General features: G+C 33.6%; 1 protein-coding gene across 2 annotated transcripts in view; it reads right to left on the bottom strand.

Annotated features, from left to right (window-relative positions):
* Nucleotides 1-17,990, bottom strand: part of grid1b (glutamate receptor, ionotropic, delta 1b) — a 720,128-nt gene that overhangs the window by 380,309 nt on the left and 321,829 nt on the right. The window lies entirely within an intron of this gene.

Here is a 17,990-nt window from a genome sequence, read left to right as displayed (position 1 = left end):
TTCAGATCCAGAATGGCAAAGCAGGCAATAATCAGAATGTAAGCACTGGCTAATTAAAAAGTCTCAGCTGGTGTCCTTCTCTGCGCTCTGCCTGCGAGCCATCATCTCCATTAAACAAATTACACTCGGACTGCCAACCTGACATGATATTGCTTTTGATCATGCTGTCTGTCAAATCCAATGGATGAGAAACCCAAAGCGAGAAGGGGTCATGGCTATTTTTGCTAGTAAAAAGGAGCACTCTTACACGCAGCAAGAGATGAAACTGAAATAGAATTAGTCGCTTTTTAATGAATTCTCTCTCCCTATTTGTGCTCCCTTTTGGGATGGGCAGCAAACTGAAATGTTGTTTGAGAGTATGTGTAATAGTCATTCAAACATTTTAGTCTATCATGAAAACAAGTGGTGTTATTATGCACTAGATAGATGAATGGATGGATGGATGGATGGATGGATGGATAAACAGATAGATACGTGTCAGGTACACTTCCTAAAAAACTAATTTAAACAACATCTACACTCAATGTTAGTCTGTTTGTTTCTTCTTATCCAGAGATTCACATAATCTTGGATACAACCCTTATCAAGAGCTGATGGTCGTTATGGCCATTGATAAGTCAGGAGCACAGACTGATTCCTGCAAAGACCTCAGCAACAGACAAGAGTCTGTATTGATCCTATGGGCTAGTCTGAACACCTGCCAGGAGGCCGACTTGGACTTGCATCATCTCCACAATGGATGCTTATTATTTTCAAGCCATCTGACATATTAGACTGCAGCTCTAATCCCTTGTTTGTCTAGTTGCCCAGGCTAAGCTTGGTTTCTCTCAATGTTTGAATTAAAAAAAAAAAAATAAAAATATATATATATATATATATATATATATATATATATATATATATATATATATATATATACACACAAATATATATAAATATATATATATATATATATTGGTACGTAAATCACTGAATGCATTATCATTAGAGCTCATTTTTGTTCCTGTCAAACCAAACACTGCACAAGGGTTGTGGAATATTAAAACTGCATAAGTAGACATATAGGCGCATGTAAGATATCTTAGCGAACAGATGTCTGAACATACTGGCTGCGGTTATTGACCGTGTCCTACAGGCATGTCTCACGCAGCCCACACACTCACACAAACACCTAAACAGCCACTGCTACCTTGGACCTGTGAACCCTGTCTTTCTGCTCCTGATCCAGACATCAATCAGTCTGTAGAGGCTGTAACAGAGGGCTTCATTATCTCAACCCCACTCATCTTTATTTCATCGGTGGGAGGCATGAGAGGGCCGTGTGCTGGCATATGAAAGGGTGAATTTCCACATGAATTATTTTCCGCCTCAACCGCTCGAGGCGGTTGCATGTGCAGTGTGATGCAGAGACCAGCTTAGCCACGGGTCCCTTGGAGAAAGATATGCCACGTCTGAATGAGCTTGGTGGTGATGATACTGCACGAAAGGTGAAAAGTGGGAAAATCGATGTCTTGGGAAGAATGATTAATGGCATGACAGATGTGAATATGGAAATGTTTTGGGTTTTGGTGGCAATATGCAGCTATGGCATGGAGCCGGAGGACAAACAAATACAAATGAGATGCCTGACAGTGCCAATAAACTGGGCATCGCCATTCACCCTCCTCGCTGGCATTGATATCTCTTTTTTTCATGCTTCAAAAACATTCCCTGGGCTTCAGTTCAGTCATTTCTTTTAAAAATAACACCAGGTCTTTCTCAAGATCAGAAACTATATTAACGGATCAGTATAGATGTACCTGCTTAAGCAAATAGAGATGCCTATACATGTACGCATTTTCATTGTAATTGGTAAAGATTTTAATGACAAAATGTCAATGCTGTTGCATTTTTTTATTTCCTGTTGTGAACGTAAAGTGTTCAATGTGCAAAGAAATGGGACTTTTAGGCAGAAAGTTTCAGTATAAAACAATTATTGTCATTGCGTCAGCACGCAATCCAGCATGTCCTCCAAAACTTTGTGTAATTGTGGACTTTCATTTTTTATATTTTGACTTTAACTCCAGTTTGGCAGTTTAACTTTCATCTGACAACATCTTGTTCATGCCCCGTGACAATTATTGGGTGAGAATATAAAGCAAGGACTGGTGAAAGAGTGTTGTCTTAACAGAATTAATGGAAAGAAAAAAACCTCTGCATTTTGTCAGGTAAGTGTCTGTGGTCTTTTAAGGTACTCAAAATCGCTGTTTTCATAGTAGATTCTTAATCAGAGTATTGTCTTAATCATATTAAAATTAGAGTACTGGTGTCCATGTAAACTTACTCAGTGAAAGTGCCATATGATGTCACAAGCTGTCAAAGACAGTCCATGCCTATGCCTCAAAGATGATTCCTTTAAGACGATTTCTTGATTCCTTTCTCAAATGTTTCATTAAGTTTGATGTGTAATTTAATTTAATTTAATTTAATTTAATTTAATTTAATTTAATTTAATTTAATTTAATTTAATTTAATTTAATTTAATTTAATTTAATTTAACTTAATTTAATTTAATTTTAAAACTTTAAAAATAAGCACATGTAATGGTGTTGTCAACAACAAAAATAAAATAAAAAACTATTAAAAAAACAAAAAAACAAAGTTAAATCTGAATTCCCTTTTTTCCCTTCTTTTTTTCCCAGTCATTTCCCCCCAAGACTCCATTTATTTCCAACCCCCGTCTTTAGCCATTAGTATTTGGGTTAATTCCAAGATTGCTTTCACTGACTCTAAAACTAATTATTTCCAAAGCATCGGTAGCCATAACCATCATACCCCTATCTGCATAAAATATTTATTGGTGCTTTTTATAGATTTCTGGACAGCTAATTGCAAACCTTACATTCCTACACATACACACACACACACACACACTATCGAAAACATCTTGTCTGCCATATTGAGAGCTCAGGGGCCAATAACCAATTCATGGCTTATTGCCTTTAGTAAAAGACTAGAGGATCAATAGATCTTGTCCAGTGATCTTGCCCTAGACGCCAGTTTCTGTCTAAAACAACGGCCTCTAGACTCACTATCAATACTGAGGGCAACACCATTTCTCAATTTTAAGCATCCAATAGACATTCATAAGGCCTGGATGTGTCTTTTCTTCGCTTCTTATCTTCCTCTTCAGGACATTTGAGTTCATTTTGCAGCAGTAGCATTGAACTAGATGGTGGAATGGATAAGCAGGAATTTCTTAATTGATTGTGAAGAACCGCTTTGGGGTGAAAAAAAAGACAAATAAACACAAATAGCTTTCAAAATAAAGCCTGTAAACAGCAAGAGTCCACCAGCCATACTGAGCTGTCACCACTGCATTTATTTGTACACTTTCTACTCCTCCAGTCATCTCTGGGATTATTATCTATTGGACAACAGACATCTGATGAAGCTTGACCGGTTTGGAAGATGATCTTTATCGAAACAGCTGCCTTATTCTACCATTCAGTCCTGAATACAAATTCCCTTAGCAGCTTAAAATGGATCTATAGGGAAATTTTACATAGAGGAAGCAAATTTAAGATTTTGTATGACAACCAGCACTTTTTGGACTAATTATAACCACATATTCTAAGCATTCACACATATGCAACAAAAGCAAATTAAAATTGATCGGAATGTATTTATTGAACTTCATTTTATCAATTAGATAAAATGTTTTAAATTTAATGTAGTCATTTTGTCAAAACGGCTATGCAAATATTTGTAAAAACCAATTAGCTTCAAAGGATTAGCGTAGCATCATTCATGATTGTTTGCTCAGAAGATCCCCCAAAGGAAAATGCGACTACCGCAGCCATGAACTGATCAAAGTGCATTTTATCTTTCGAGTTTGCATTATCCATTTTACGGAGGAGATTTTCCATTGCTGTAATTATGTGACCCTGTGGATGGGCTTTTGGCACACACTGAGGACACAGCAAGTGTACCATAACTATTGCAGTATAGTGACAGTTGGGAACACTATAAACAGGGGAGTTTCCTCTGAGGAGGTCAGGGAGGAAATCTCTCATCAAAACATTATGAGAACTGACGGGTATAAAAATAAAATGTATGTATGTATGTATGTATGTATTTATTTATTTATTTATCTATCTATTTATTTATTTATTTATTTATTTATTTAGACAGTGAAGATTGCTGCTTTTTAAAAGAAATCTGATCTTGATGACAATTAACCGGAAGCCCTGAGGCTAGCTGACTGAAAATAAAAGTCTGTGTGCATATACCCCTTTTATATTAGATAAATTTCCACTTATGAATGAGGCTTTTGCATGTGGACTGATGACTGCATGAGTCAACAACTCACTGATACAAAAGCTGATCTCCAGTAAATGACTCACTGATTCTAATGATCCATTCAAAGTGAGCCTGATCTCACAATGACAATACAACTTTATTCATGTTCCAAAAAAAGTGGAGAGTTCTTATAAATTCATACAATTTAATTAATGTAAAAACTTAACTACAAAACACAGCAAATAACAAGAATAAAATCTCTAATGTTCTGTCATCACATTTCCCCTATATAAGTCACTTGTTTTCTTGTGTCCGCTGAGATTAAGAAATTATTAAGAAAGAACTGTGAAAAGTCATGTGACAGGAGGCAGTGCCTTTATTGTACAATAATTGACCTACCTCACTGTTCACAAAATAAATACAGCCTCTTGTTTTTGTGCATGTCCAGCATCCCTTAAACAGTCTGACTTAACAAATAATGGTAATAATGGACAGGCTTATTAAAAACAAGTCAACAATTTACAAGCTTATTTATTTATGTCACCTGACATGAGTTATATAATATAAAATATAATATTTCTGTGTGTTTTTTAGGTATCTCCTGTCTGTTACTTGATTACTGATCATATAAAATCATATAAAAATTATTTAGTAAACGAACAAATAAATAAATAAACAAATAAATAAATAAATAAATACAGCTAAATTTTTTTTAAATTAAATAGATGTAATCTAAAAGCTTTATCAAGTCTGGGTTGCAACTAGAAGGGAATTAACTGCGTAAAACATATGTTGGATAAGTTGACAGTTCATTCCGCTGTGGTGACCCCTGATAAATAAAGGAACTAAGCTGAAGGAAAATGAATGAATGAATAATCTAAAAAGCTATTTTTTTTAATGTATTATTCATTTAGTAAACTTTAATGACGTATATGAAATCTGGAAAATTAAGGTACCTTGAAGTAAAAACTGAAATAAATGAATGAATGAATGAATGAATGAATAAATAAATAAATAAATAAATAAATAAATAAATAAATAAATAAATAAATAAATAAATAAATTAATAATAATAATAATAAATGAATAAACAAACAAACAAATAAATAAATAAATAAATAAATAAATAAATAAATAAATAAATAAATAAATAAATAAATAAATAAATTAATTAATTAATTAATAAATTAATTAAAATGTAGTTCACAGTGCAACTGATTCAATTCACCTGCAGATACAATTATAAGCATTGAATATAGTTTATCTGAATGTAAATAGGGTGTATTTGTGAAAAATATTGCATGTCAGTGATAATCTTCAAGATTTTCTACATCAAAAATGCATTGCAAATCAGTGACTAGATAATAAAATAAAAGTGAAGTCTTATCTTTTCATTTTAAAGCATGCTACTGCATAATGTATTCGCACAGCTCATAATCTGTCATGCTGTTTCCTTTTGAAAGTGTGCTTCAGTGAACAGAAAATCATCATAATTTTATATGCGCCCCCTTTTGCACTTTACCATTAATGTGTGTGCATTAGTGATCATTTACTCTGCCAACACACATTCAGCAGGTTCTCTTAAGTTGTACAATGCTGCATAAGATAATAATGGGTATATGTAGAATGTTGGCTATGGAACTTAATGGCAAATACAGTATGATGATGCTTGTCTCCCTCTGATCTGACTTTATTATATTAGCAGGCCCAGGTAGAAAAAATAAAAAAATAAAAAAAATAAAAATAAATTAACAAATAATAATAATAATAATAATAATAATAATAATAATAATAATAATAATAATAATAATAATAAAGCATGATTTTGATGATAATGATTTATTATTATTATTATTATTATTATTATTATTATTATTATTATTATTAATAATAATATTATTATATTTACTTAATCAAATGTGTATTTATAAGTTTGTTTATTGGTTAATAGATTTATTTATTTATTTATTTATTTATTTGTTTGTTTGTTCTTATTGTTTGTTCTTATTGTTTATTTATTTATTTATTTATTCATTTTTGCTATTTCTGCACAAAATTGTGTAAAAATACAGAACACTTTAAACTTTATGTATTTTATAAACAAAATTTATAGTTAAACATTTTGGTTAAATCCTTTCAAAACATATCATGATTTAGTTTATTATTATTTTATTTTATTTTATTATATTATTTTAGTTTTTAATTATTTATTATATCCGATTATTTATTTAATTCATCACAAAATCAACTTCACCAATAAATCCTGTTGGTTCATATTTGATATACAGCCCAACTTGAAAATGCTTCTACGTAATAAAAAATAAATAAATAAATAAAATTGTGTATATAGACTGAATTTATCAGATAAAAATGAATCAATCCAATTAAAAATATTTCAGAATAAATATTTTTAATGAATAGCAGTTGGGAAAAAAGCAGCATGTTCATCCATGTTTTTGGTTTAACTTTTAATTTATTTATTTTATATACACACAGCAGTTCTGTCTGGTTCTTGAAAATTTTTGACTGATAGCTGTGCAATATTCTGCAAATAACATCAGTGGTCCAGTCTCTTCGCCCTTTACCTTTGTGTATTACCCCGCCCACATACAGCAACAAGCAGAGGACACTCTACAATTAGACTCTACAAATATTGCAGCTCTTGGATAACATAATGTACTTTTGAGGCTTTTCAATCGAGAATGTAGTTGTTTAGACTGCAACTATGCAGTTTATTTATAAGGATAGAACCTATTTTAAATATTTATAATTTCGAAGATACAGAGCATCGGGGGCCACTAGCCTGTCATTGAGCGAAGCAAAGACAGTTGATGTTGTCCATCCACAAGATGGTGACAGAGACTGAATTATAAAACAGCATAATTTCTACAGCTGATCAAATCATTATTAAACAGGTAAGTAGAGGTCTTCATTTTTATATACTGCATATATTATGGAAAATTTATAATTAATGTCCGACTAAAACGATTGCAACAGAGAAAATCTCTAGACTGATGGTATTCCGTACCGTTCGCCTTATAATCTTAAAATGTCAGCAAAATAACCTGTTTTGTCATCACTTTAGATATTATGCTAGTGACATTGGTGAATTAGTAATGGTTTCTGCTGCTCTGACATCAGCTGCAGATGTGAATGAAGGTTTTTTAGACTCTCCCGTTTGATTTTCTTTTTTTTTTTTAATACATGATTATGCTGACGAACTGTTGTATAAACACAACATCACACTTGTAGCAGTGTGATATGGCTGTATATTGTCACTGGTGGGACACTAAGGCATTCAACCAGCGGCTTCATCTCAATATAATCATTTCAATTAAATTCATCTTTTTTGTATAACACTTTTACAATGTAGATTGTGTCAAAGCAGCTTTACAGTGAACTGAAAGTGTCAGTTCAATTTTCAGAGTTTAAGTTCAGTTCAGTTTTGGTTAGTTTAGCTCAGTTCAGTATGTGTTAATATTCACTGGTGATAGTACAAACACTGAAGAGCAAATCCATCGATGCGCAGCTCTACAAGTCCCGAACTATGCAAGCCAGTGGCGACATCAGCAAGGAAAAAAACTTCACCAATTGGCAAAAGTGAAGGGAAAAAAAACAAAAACAATATATATAGTTTGATTTCCTTCTATTTTTTATACCTTGTGTTAAATTTTAACAATGGCATTTGTCACAATAGTTACATTATTTAAAGTATTTTGTGCTCATTTAAATACTAATACAAAAATAACACTTTTATTGTTAGAATATTCCTAAGATCTCCATTATTTATGATACTTGCTGTTCACATTTAATCAATTCCTGAAGCTGGCCTGGCGTAGATTTAATCCAAATAGTCATTAATCAAATGAATATGTAACTTTAATAATTAAATATATTAACACAGACAACTGAACTTTTGGTATACTGTGACAACCCAATTAGCTAGCGGGTGGCCAATCCAAAACTGATGCTTTAAGAGACCCTCGTACAACAAGCAGGTTTACAAAACGCAAAGAGAAATCAGCCAATTGTGACACCAACAGATTGTATGACAAAACAAGCCATCTATTCTCCTCGGTGCCTGCTGATGGAACACGACATTTTAATTCACTGGGGGTCAGAAAGTACACTCTACAACTGTACACTGGAAACGCATTTTAAAGTCTTCACGTCTCCTCCTATTAAATCTTGCTCCCACAAATGATTCACTAGAATAGGTCAGGAAGTAAAAAGTCCCATAAAGCATAAATTCCAGGCTAACGGTTCCCTGCTTGGGTGATCTGATTCACAGTGTAACTGATTACAGCCACTACGTCATTAGTCGCATACGGATATATGTGACCCTCGACCACAAAGCCAAAAACAAAAAGTCTTCTGTTGCGCTGGTATATTTTGGGCAAAAAATACAAGTTGTTGGTCAAAATTATATATTTTCATATTGATAATGACAAATATAGATTTCGATATTGATTATTAATGCCGAAAGAGCATGTTTAATTACTACTTTTCAAAAAATAACAAACTCTTAATTTCTTTAAGATTTCAGATGGAAAAACCTCTTAGTTCAACCTGAAATTTTATTTTAAAATCAACATTTTTTTCCCCAGATTTATGTGTGCAGTAAATAAGTCATTTGAAGTATGTCAAAGAATTGGTTATTTTACATTCCATTTAAAGTGAAATAACTGAATATACATATAGGAGGCTAAGGAAAAAAAAATTGATATGAAGAGTTCAAATACAAAAACCATTAAGGGCTGTCTGAAATGTTCTTCTAAAATATTTTGACATCCAATAACAACGTCAAATTACGTTGATATTTGGCTGATTTTAGGTTGTGTTGGAACATGACCAAAATCCAACGTCTGGTAGATGTCATAGTGGTAACGTCCACACAACGTCAAGGTGTAATATAATTAGATGTTGATATTTGGTTCATTTTAGGCTGATTTTAGTTTGGAGGTTGGACATTAACGTCGCCATGAAATTAGGTTCTGACATAATTTGACATCTTTATTGGATGTCAAAATAATTTTAGAAGAAAATTTTAGACAGCACTTAGAGGTTTTTCATTTGAACTTTTCATATCAAAACTACATTCTTGATTAGTAATATGTATTGCCAGGACTACCCCTGCAGGTACAGGACGTCAACATGACGTCATATTGAGGTTGTACCCCATTGTCAGAGGACTTTTGATTTTGTTTGGAAATAAAAATTGGGTTGACGTCAGAACACAATGTCAGGCCAACATTAATGTCAACCCCAACGTCAGAGGACGTTTGATTTTGTTTGGAAATAAAAATTGGGTTTACGTCAGAACCCAAGCCAGGGTGACATTAACGTCCAACGTCCAACCTAAAATCCGCCTAAAATCAACCAAATATCAACATCTAATCATGTTACACCTTGTTGTTGCATGGACATTACCACTATGACATCTACCACACGTAGAATTTTAGTAACGTTTCAACACAATCTAAAATCAACCAAATATCAACGCAATGTGACATCATTATTGGATGTCAAAATAATGTTGTCCTTAGACGCTGTCTAGACATTGAATTTTGGTCATCTGATGTCATGACCTAAATCTGAACTAATATTAAATCTGGAAGCGTTAACAACTTGTTTAGATATGTATATCGTTATCGTTGAATAATTTCCCGGAGATGAGTTGCAGCTAGAAGAGCACCCGCTGCGTAAAAATGTGCTGTGGCGACCCCAGATTAATAAAGGCACTAAGCCGAAAAGAAAATTGTTCAATAAGAAAAAATATTTATATATTTTATTTATTTATTTATTTTTATTTGACATGGACATCACAATTACACTGGACAACCAAATGCATTTGTTTAAGTGTTTTAGCAAACTTGCTAATTTTCAATACCTGTCCACAGGAGGCTTAAAATTGACAAAATAGAAATATAATAAAACATACAAAAATTACAATTCTTTACATAAAATTACTGCAGGCAATTTATATATAATAAATATTCTTTTTTGCCCCAAGTGGGGTTCACTGCAGAGCCACTAGGGCAAAGCTGAGCTCCAGAAAGAGGGAGCTTAAGCTCCAGCTCCTTCTTCCTTGCACTTCTTCTACAAGTAATGTCAATGGGGGTTGGGGTTAGGGATCGGGTGGGTGTACACATTAAAACAGCGTATAGGAGGAGGAGTTGGAGCTCAAGCTCTTCCTCATTGAAGCCCAAGTGGCTCTGCAGTGTCTCCAGTGTCTTTTGCCATATCGCCCAGCCCTACCTAATACTAAAAACAATGAAGTAGAATAACCTAACAAATCAACTCATTATAAAGCAGTTCATTAAACAAGTACTGTAGATGGCATAATCACTTTTTAAAGAAACTACATAGTTTTCCATTTACAGCTGAAAACTGTTGTTTAACAGCCTAAAAACGCTATAAAAGAGCTGCCAAATTCAGCAATATTTTTTTTATTTTCTCTATCTTTGTGACATTTCACAATAAAAGTGTTGCAAAATAAGTGTTGCACTAAGAAAAGAAACAGAATCTTTCTAAAACCATCCCCAATTGCAAATCGCTTCAGCCTGGTTCACCAAACACCATGAAAAGGATGCTGATCCAGGAATGCTTTTGTATTAGCCATGTTACACCTTAGCTGAAACAGAACAGGAGATAAACGCAGTGTTTAATGTGGTTTGTGTGTGACTGTATTGTTCTCTTCTACCTACACTCAGCGATGAAGACACCTCCGCTCTGTGGAAAATCTCAAACATGCTTCAGCAAGTGCTCATTAAGTTTTTGTTTGGTGGGTATCTGCTTTGAGTTCTTGCGCAAGTGTTTAGTACAAAAGCGTGACACAAGGAAACGCGACTGTATTAAGTGTCTTCTTAAGAAGAGGCGATGAACATTGATCTAGCGCACATCAAAGCCGGCTCTCAAAAACACCCCAGCACTGTCATGTAATTACATGTGATGAGGGGCTTGGTGGGCTTCAGCCTTTGTGCTTGCGCGCGAGTGTGTGTGTGTCTATTCATGTCACTGAAACAGAGACCAGAAGAAAGGTAATTACTGTTTCTTGTGCAGTAAATCAAGCATGCTGTTTTAAACACAGTAAGAGACAAATCTACAGTTACATGCTTCTGATGACTTCCACATCCACATGAAGCCAGAGCTTTCCCTATCTGATTTATTATTATGTGTTTTATTATGTTCAGTCTCTTCTATAAAAAAAATATCTGCGTGCATACCAAACTACTGAAACTGACTAAGAATTATGTAGTATATGTGGCAGACCCATATGTGGTCTTGTAAATATCCCACAGAGGCACATAAAAATGAGGGAAAGACTTGGAGCTTGTATACAGTAAACACTGCGTGTATACAAACCAACACCAGACGAACATGGCGGATGCTTTTTAGTAAAGCAATTAAGCTCAGTGTAGCTTCTGCAGCATGAATACACACATGTAGTCTGCCATTGTCGTTCTTATGTAATAACACACATGAAAACACACACAAACACACACACACACACACACACAAAATGAAAACGTGATCTATCCACTTTGCACAGTAAAAAAAAAAGGTGGGTTCCACACAATTTGTTCATGTTGACCCAACACAAATCAGTTAAATTAACTTTCAGGTGCAGTAGGTGATCTGCCAAAATACTAACCGCCTAGCATATTATCTTTGGACGGCGGATAGGGACTGTGATTCAAAGCCACGCCCCCCTGAAATCGCGAGCGCGCGCACCGCATCACAACAGCAGACAGACAACCCACTAGTTCATGTCATTTGCCAGTTAGTTAGTGTTTAGCCAGCGGCATGCAGGAATTACATTTATTACTTAGCCACACTTACATGCTATTTCAGAGCGAATATTCAGAGTAGCATGGTAAACAGTAAAGGAAGGCTGTCATTGTTCAAAAATGAACCAATGTGAATATAAAAGCAACTTCAGCTCAATAAAGCAGGTTAGGCGGAATAGCGATATTTACTGATGTTTTGTCGTTAAACTAAATATAAATCTACATTATCGATGCTGTAAAAGGACCTTATGAAACTGAAAATAATCACGACAATCTTTCACCAGGAGGTTTCAGTGGCTGAACAACACATCTGTGCATATAAGTCATTCATAACAGAAGACAATCTAACATTAGCTTAGCCTAACTAAAATAGTTTAAAAACAGAACATTACCTGTCTAACAGTAATAGTTCACCCATGGTGTCGTCCTTCCTCCAGCGTGCTAAAGTAACTCCAGTATTGATTCAGGTTTTTAAAAGTTTCAATTCAGCATTTGACTTCTCCTGGTCTGTCTCGTGACCATGTGGGGCTTATGCAGACGGGCACGCCCGAATGGCGGATCTGCATGAATAGATGCACAGAAGTCCAAATCTACATTTGCTGACATACAGTCTGAGCTGCTTATCCGAATTATGGGAGATGTGGGTCCAACAATATTTGATTGGATGAATTTTTTTTTAGTTTTATGCTTTACCCAGAATATAAAAATACTTATAAACACATTTAAATCATTTACTGTAATCATTACTATTGGACTGTCAAGAGACTTTCAATCAGTACAACAAAAAAATGTTTCTAAAGACAATAACCTACCGCACCTTTAATAATAACTTTAGCAGTTTTATCAAATTTAAATATTACAAAAAATGTAAAAAAAAAATAAATAATAATAATTAAAATGTGAGGGAGATCATTTTTAACTTTTTTTTTTTTTTTGCCTCTGTGTCATATTCAACCAATACATTTTTGTTCCTAAATTATTTATTGTTATTTGAATTTAAATAATTTAGCAGACACTTTTGTCCAAAATTACTTATAAAGCAAAAGCAAAACTTATTGCTAATAAATTATATGCTGAATATACAATGGAACTGAAACTGCTCAGAGGAATAAGAAATGTTTGTTTTTTAGGTTTATTTTTCCAATTTATTTGTGTGGGAAAATCGTCCGTCCGTCCGTCCGTCCATCCGTTCATTTGTTCGTTCATTCATGTATTTGTTTGTTTATCCGTATATTTATTTATGGTTAAGTCCATATATTTTATGTGCATTTCTTTCTTTCTTTCATGTTCTCTTGTTTATCACTCATCATTCATCACTCATGCAGCTCAGGCTATTTTCAAACTTTGAAAACCTTAAAATAGTGTTTAAAAAGTAAAAAAAAATAATTCATTCTAGTCAAAATAATACAAATAAGACTTCTCTAGAAGAAGAAAAAAATATCAGACATACTGTGAAAATTTCCATGTTCTGTTAAACATAATTTGGGAAATATTTTTTTAATATTGGGAAATAAAAATTAATTCAAAGGGGGGCTAATAATTCAGACTTTAACTGTGCGTAGTTGTTTAGACAAATTTATTATATACAGAATCTTATTCATTTTTAATGCCTGTACTGCTCACAAGAAATTCCATTCCCCAGATATAGATAGATGGAAACAAACATCCATAATTAGGGTGGAAAGTCTTAACTGCTATCGATTGGTGGATTTAAATATTGCTCTGATGTAGAATAACCCAGGGAACTGCAGAGCTAAGAAAATCCTCCTGATACTCAATGATGCATAAATCGCTGATACTACCGAAACTACAGAGGGCGCCCTGATCGAGGCCAATTTATCCCCACTGAGATGGAAAATCCCAGCTGATAAAGAACTAGATGAGCTGTTTGTATTTTTATCAGAAACAAGAGTAATTAACTCTTTCCCTGCCAGCATTTTTAAAAAGTTGTCAGCCCCTCCAGGCATTTTTAATGACTTTCACCTATATTTGACAACCCTCAGAATATTTTTCTGTATTTTGGCTAGAAAAATATGACCATATTATAAATTAAAATAAAGAGCAAACCCTCTGGTTTTAAACAAAAAACAAACTATATATATTGCTCTCCCCAGAGCATGTGATGTCATGTACCTCAATAAGGACATGCGTCAAGGCTTCTCTTATTTGCTTGCTAAGTCATGACATATACGAGTACTGTTTCTAGATCCTCTGCTTGTTGCTTTTTTTGTATATATTGCGATTGTGATTTTCGGAAGTATTACATCGATTTGTAATTGTTTATTGATACCTTTTTTTTAGTCTCATTATACAGTTTGAAAGACTGCTTGGAAGCACACACACACGTAAGCCGCTTCACTTGATGTCACACTTAACAAGCAGATACAGTAATATGCCTAAAACTCAGATTGTTGTAAAAGCTCATCAATGGCAGCAAAAAAAAATGCAATATTTAAATAGGCCACACCATCCTAAAGTGGAATTGAATTAACTTCACTGGTAACATAACTGGCATTAATAACCCCTTTTAGGATACCACTTATACATATTTTTAACACATACTTTTAAATGCATACTATACATATTTTTATATTAATATTAATAGCAACATTTTAAGCTAAAATTATATATATATATATATATATATATATATATATATATATATATATATATATATATATATATATATATAATTTTAGCTTGAAATATTGCTATTTATTAAATGCAAACAACTACAAAGTTAACAATTACAGGCACTTAAAAAATAAATAAATAAATAAAAAACATGTACAGATGCCACACATTTACTAATTTGTGGCTTCTGAGGTTTTATGGAACAAAATAAGAAATATATAAATAAATAAAACAGAAATGGAACAATATTTACAGAATTATTGTGCTTTTGAAAATGTTCATGACAGTCTGAAGAGCAATTGACTTATTTTTCATACAGGTAAATGATCTCTTTAAGGATCCGATGAAGGCATATTCAGTGGGAATGCCTTAGCAACAGCGCAATAAGTGCTCAATGGTTGCAGTGAGGATAAGCGAACAGGGCTGCTCCGCTAAACTCAATTACATAAGGCAAAGAGGGCAGGCATATTCCCAAATTAAAAGCACAAGAGAGACACATCAGTAAATCACTCTGATGGATGGCCGCTTAGAGTGATTGTACAAGAGCAATGCCAAATTGACCCCAAATACTTGATGGGCCTTTAATAAAGAAAAATGAATAAAGGATCCATGGTGGGATAATCCATTGCTGAAATAGCGAAGGGTGTCAAACTAAGAGGTATGGATCACACCAATCCCTCAGTTTGTTTAAAGTTGCCTGAAGGAAAACTCACTCTGTCCAATTATTTTATATCTACTGAAAGCAATATGCCGTTGATGGCTTCTGGCAGTTGTTTTCTTATCGTTAGTGGTGTGTACTGTTCAGAAACTTCCCCCTATGTGACCTCCTTCAGCATATATCATTTAAGAAAGTCTCAGATAGTTGTTTACCATACTTACGCAGAGCTTTAAACTACCAGAGGCCACCAGTGTGTTGCCTGTTTCAGCTCCTACTGACAATGTTCCACTTTCTCTCCTCTTCTTCCTTTGCCAAAGATTATGTCAATAGATGCCAGGGTAACTCTGTGACTAAAAATAATGACTTTTTTTGTTCCTCTAGAACAACTTTACCCCCCGCCTGAAACCAATTACTTCTGTCAATCGTACACTCTCACAAATAAAGGTACAGGAGCTGTCAATGGGATAAAACCTTTTTGAAAAAGTACATGTATTCGTTCCTAAAAGATCTGTAAAGGTGCGTGGTAGTACCCAAACATGTAAACTGATACTATTATACACCCATTAGATACAAATGTGTACCTAAATATCTTCACTGACTGCATATTAGGGGAAAACGACAAGAAATGTGTGAATGGTATGGCCATGAAAGACCAATGCTGTGCTAATTGTGTTTAGACTTTTGAAAATTTGACAACTGCTAGGAAAAATGCTTGTTAGCGACTGAAAAGAAAAATAGAAAAAATGGTAAACCAATGTCATATTGATGTCAAATACTAACATTTATTCCTCAGGTATGGCAACCAAAATCTAAAGTTTGATAGACGACATGTTGGTAACATTCACACAACATTAAGCTGTAACATTATTAGATGTTGATATTTAGTTGTTTTTAGGTTGCATTAGAAAGTGACCAAAATGCAATGTCTGTCCATTGTTGGACATTGACCTCGGCCTGATGTTGGGTTCTGACAAAACAAACAAAATGCAACATCTCATGACGTTGGGGTACAATGTCAATCTTATTACATGTTGACGTCCTTTGCCTGCTGGGAAGACAGTATAACATTTCCTTTTGTACTGCAAATTTTCACATAGGTGAAATCTATTCATATATATATATATATATATATATATATATATATATATATATATATATATATATATATATATATATATATATATATATATATATATATATATATATATATAATGCAGATTTTAAATTATTATTTAACGAAAAGTTGCTTTGAGAGTGACTTTGTGTGAGTTTTGCTTTGCTTCACACACTGCTACACTACAAACAACAGACAATTGTTGCCCTCAGAACTGTGCCGAAATGGTTTGTTCAAATCACTACCCATGCCTGACAAATCAAACATCACTAAAAATGTTTGTTCTTTTCATAAGAACATAAGTCAATCCCTGTAAAATGCAAATCCCTAGCATTTATGTTATGAATGCACAACAGAATAGGTTCAGCTTGACCTAAGAAAGACAACCAATACTGAGCCATACTTAAGCAACTCTGCCGATTCCCTTCATACACCTTTCTATCTTGCACTACGCAGTCAGTGCTATTCTCTCTGGCAGAGTTAAGAAAATACACCAATCCATATCCAGAGATATCAAAATAACTACGCTTCTGTAATTATCGTGACAATAGCCGCAGTTTTTCCCTTTTCTTCAGCATACAGTATTCAGCCTCTTGTCAAAGAAAGGCTGAAGCTTTCAAGGTGGAAAAATTGCAATTGAAGACAGGATAGAGGGAAAGTATGTACTGAAGTGAAAATACCAGCTACTTCTGCACTAGATGGAATGGCTGAGCATACTAATGCATTGAAAAATTGCTGAAGCCCTGCAGGCGATGAATAGGTGGACATCTACATTCATGTTGAAAGGCTACCATCATCACCCTTCAAAAGACATGATGGCGGAGATAGATCCTGTCAACTGTAAGATTTTAATAGGAAAGAAATTATTGCATGTGACATGCTTTTAAGTACTTCCCCCCGATAGCTCCCAGGCTTTAGAAATCAATGTTAAAGCATCTTCTAAATGCACAGATGTCTGTCTCAGTGACCATTCATGGCAAAGGAAAAAAAAAAAATCTTTATAAAATTACACATTCTAGAAGTTTATATTTTGCTGGTTTTAATGGCTAAACAAAAACCTCACAGGAATGAAGATATATTTGAATTTGGCATGCAACAATTATTTTCCACTTTGTGGAATATTTACATTGCAGAGGGATTTGGAACACATTGTCTAATCTGTTTTTGAAAAAAAATGGCTTGAACAGCAAAAAAGTCACGTTCTGTTTGACATTTCCAATTCCAATCTGCACCACATAAATGAGTATTATTTCAGCAATATGACTTCAGTTTGAACAGTCAGGTCTAAATTATTGCTTTGACTGAATGTCTGAATGTTGAAGGTTTCATTTTCACTCGCTTTGCAATAGATGCTTTGCATCATTGAATACACAAATTCCACAAAACAAAATTATATTATATTATATTATATTATATTATATTATATTATATTATATTATATTATATTATATTATATTATATGCATTATTGTATTTTTATGCCACATGTAAATATTCAGTTTTTTTATCATTTA

This window comes from Danio rerio, chromosome 12 (assembly GCF_052040795.2).
Source record: "Danio rerio strain M-AB ecotype USA chromosome 12, GRCz13ab, whole genome shotgun sequence".
Classification (NCBI taxonomy): domain Eukaryota; kingdom Metazoa; phylum Chordata; class Actinopteri; order Cypriniformes; family Danionidae; genus Danio; species Danio rerio.
The sequence above is the reverse complement of the archived record's forward strand: the minus strand, read 5'-3'. Positions and strand labels throughout refer to the sequence as shown.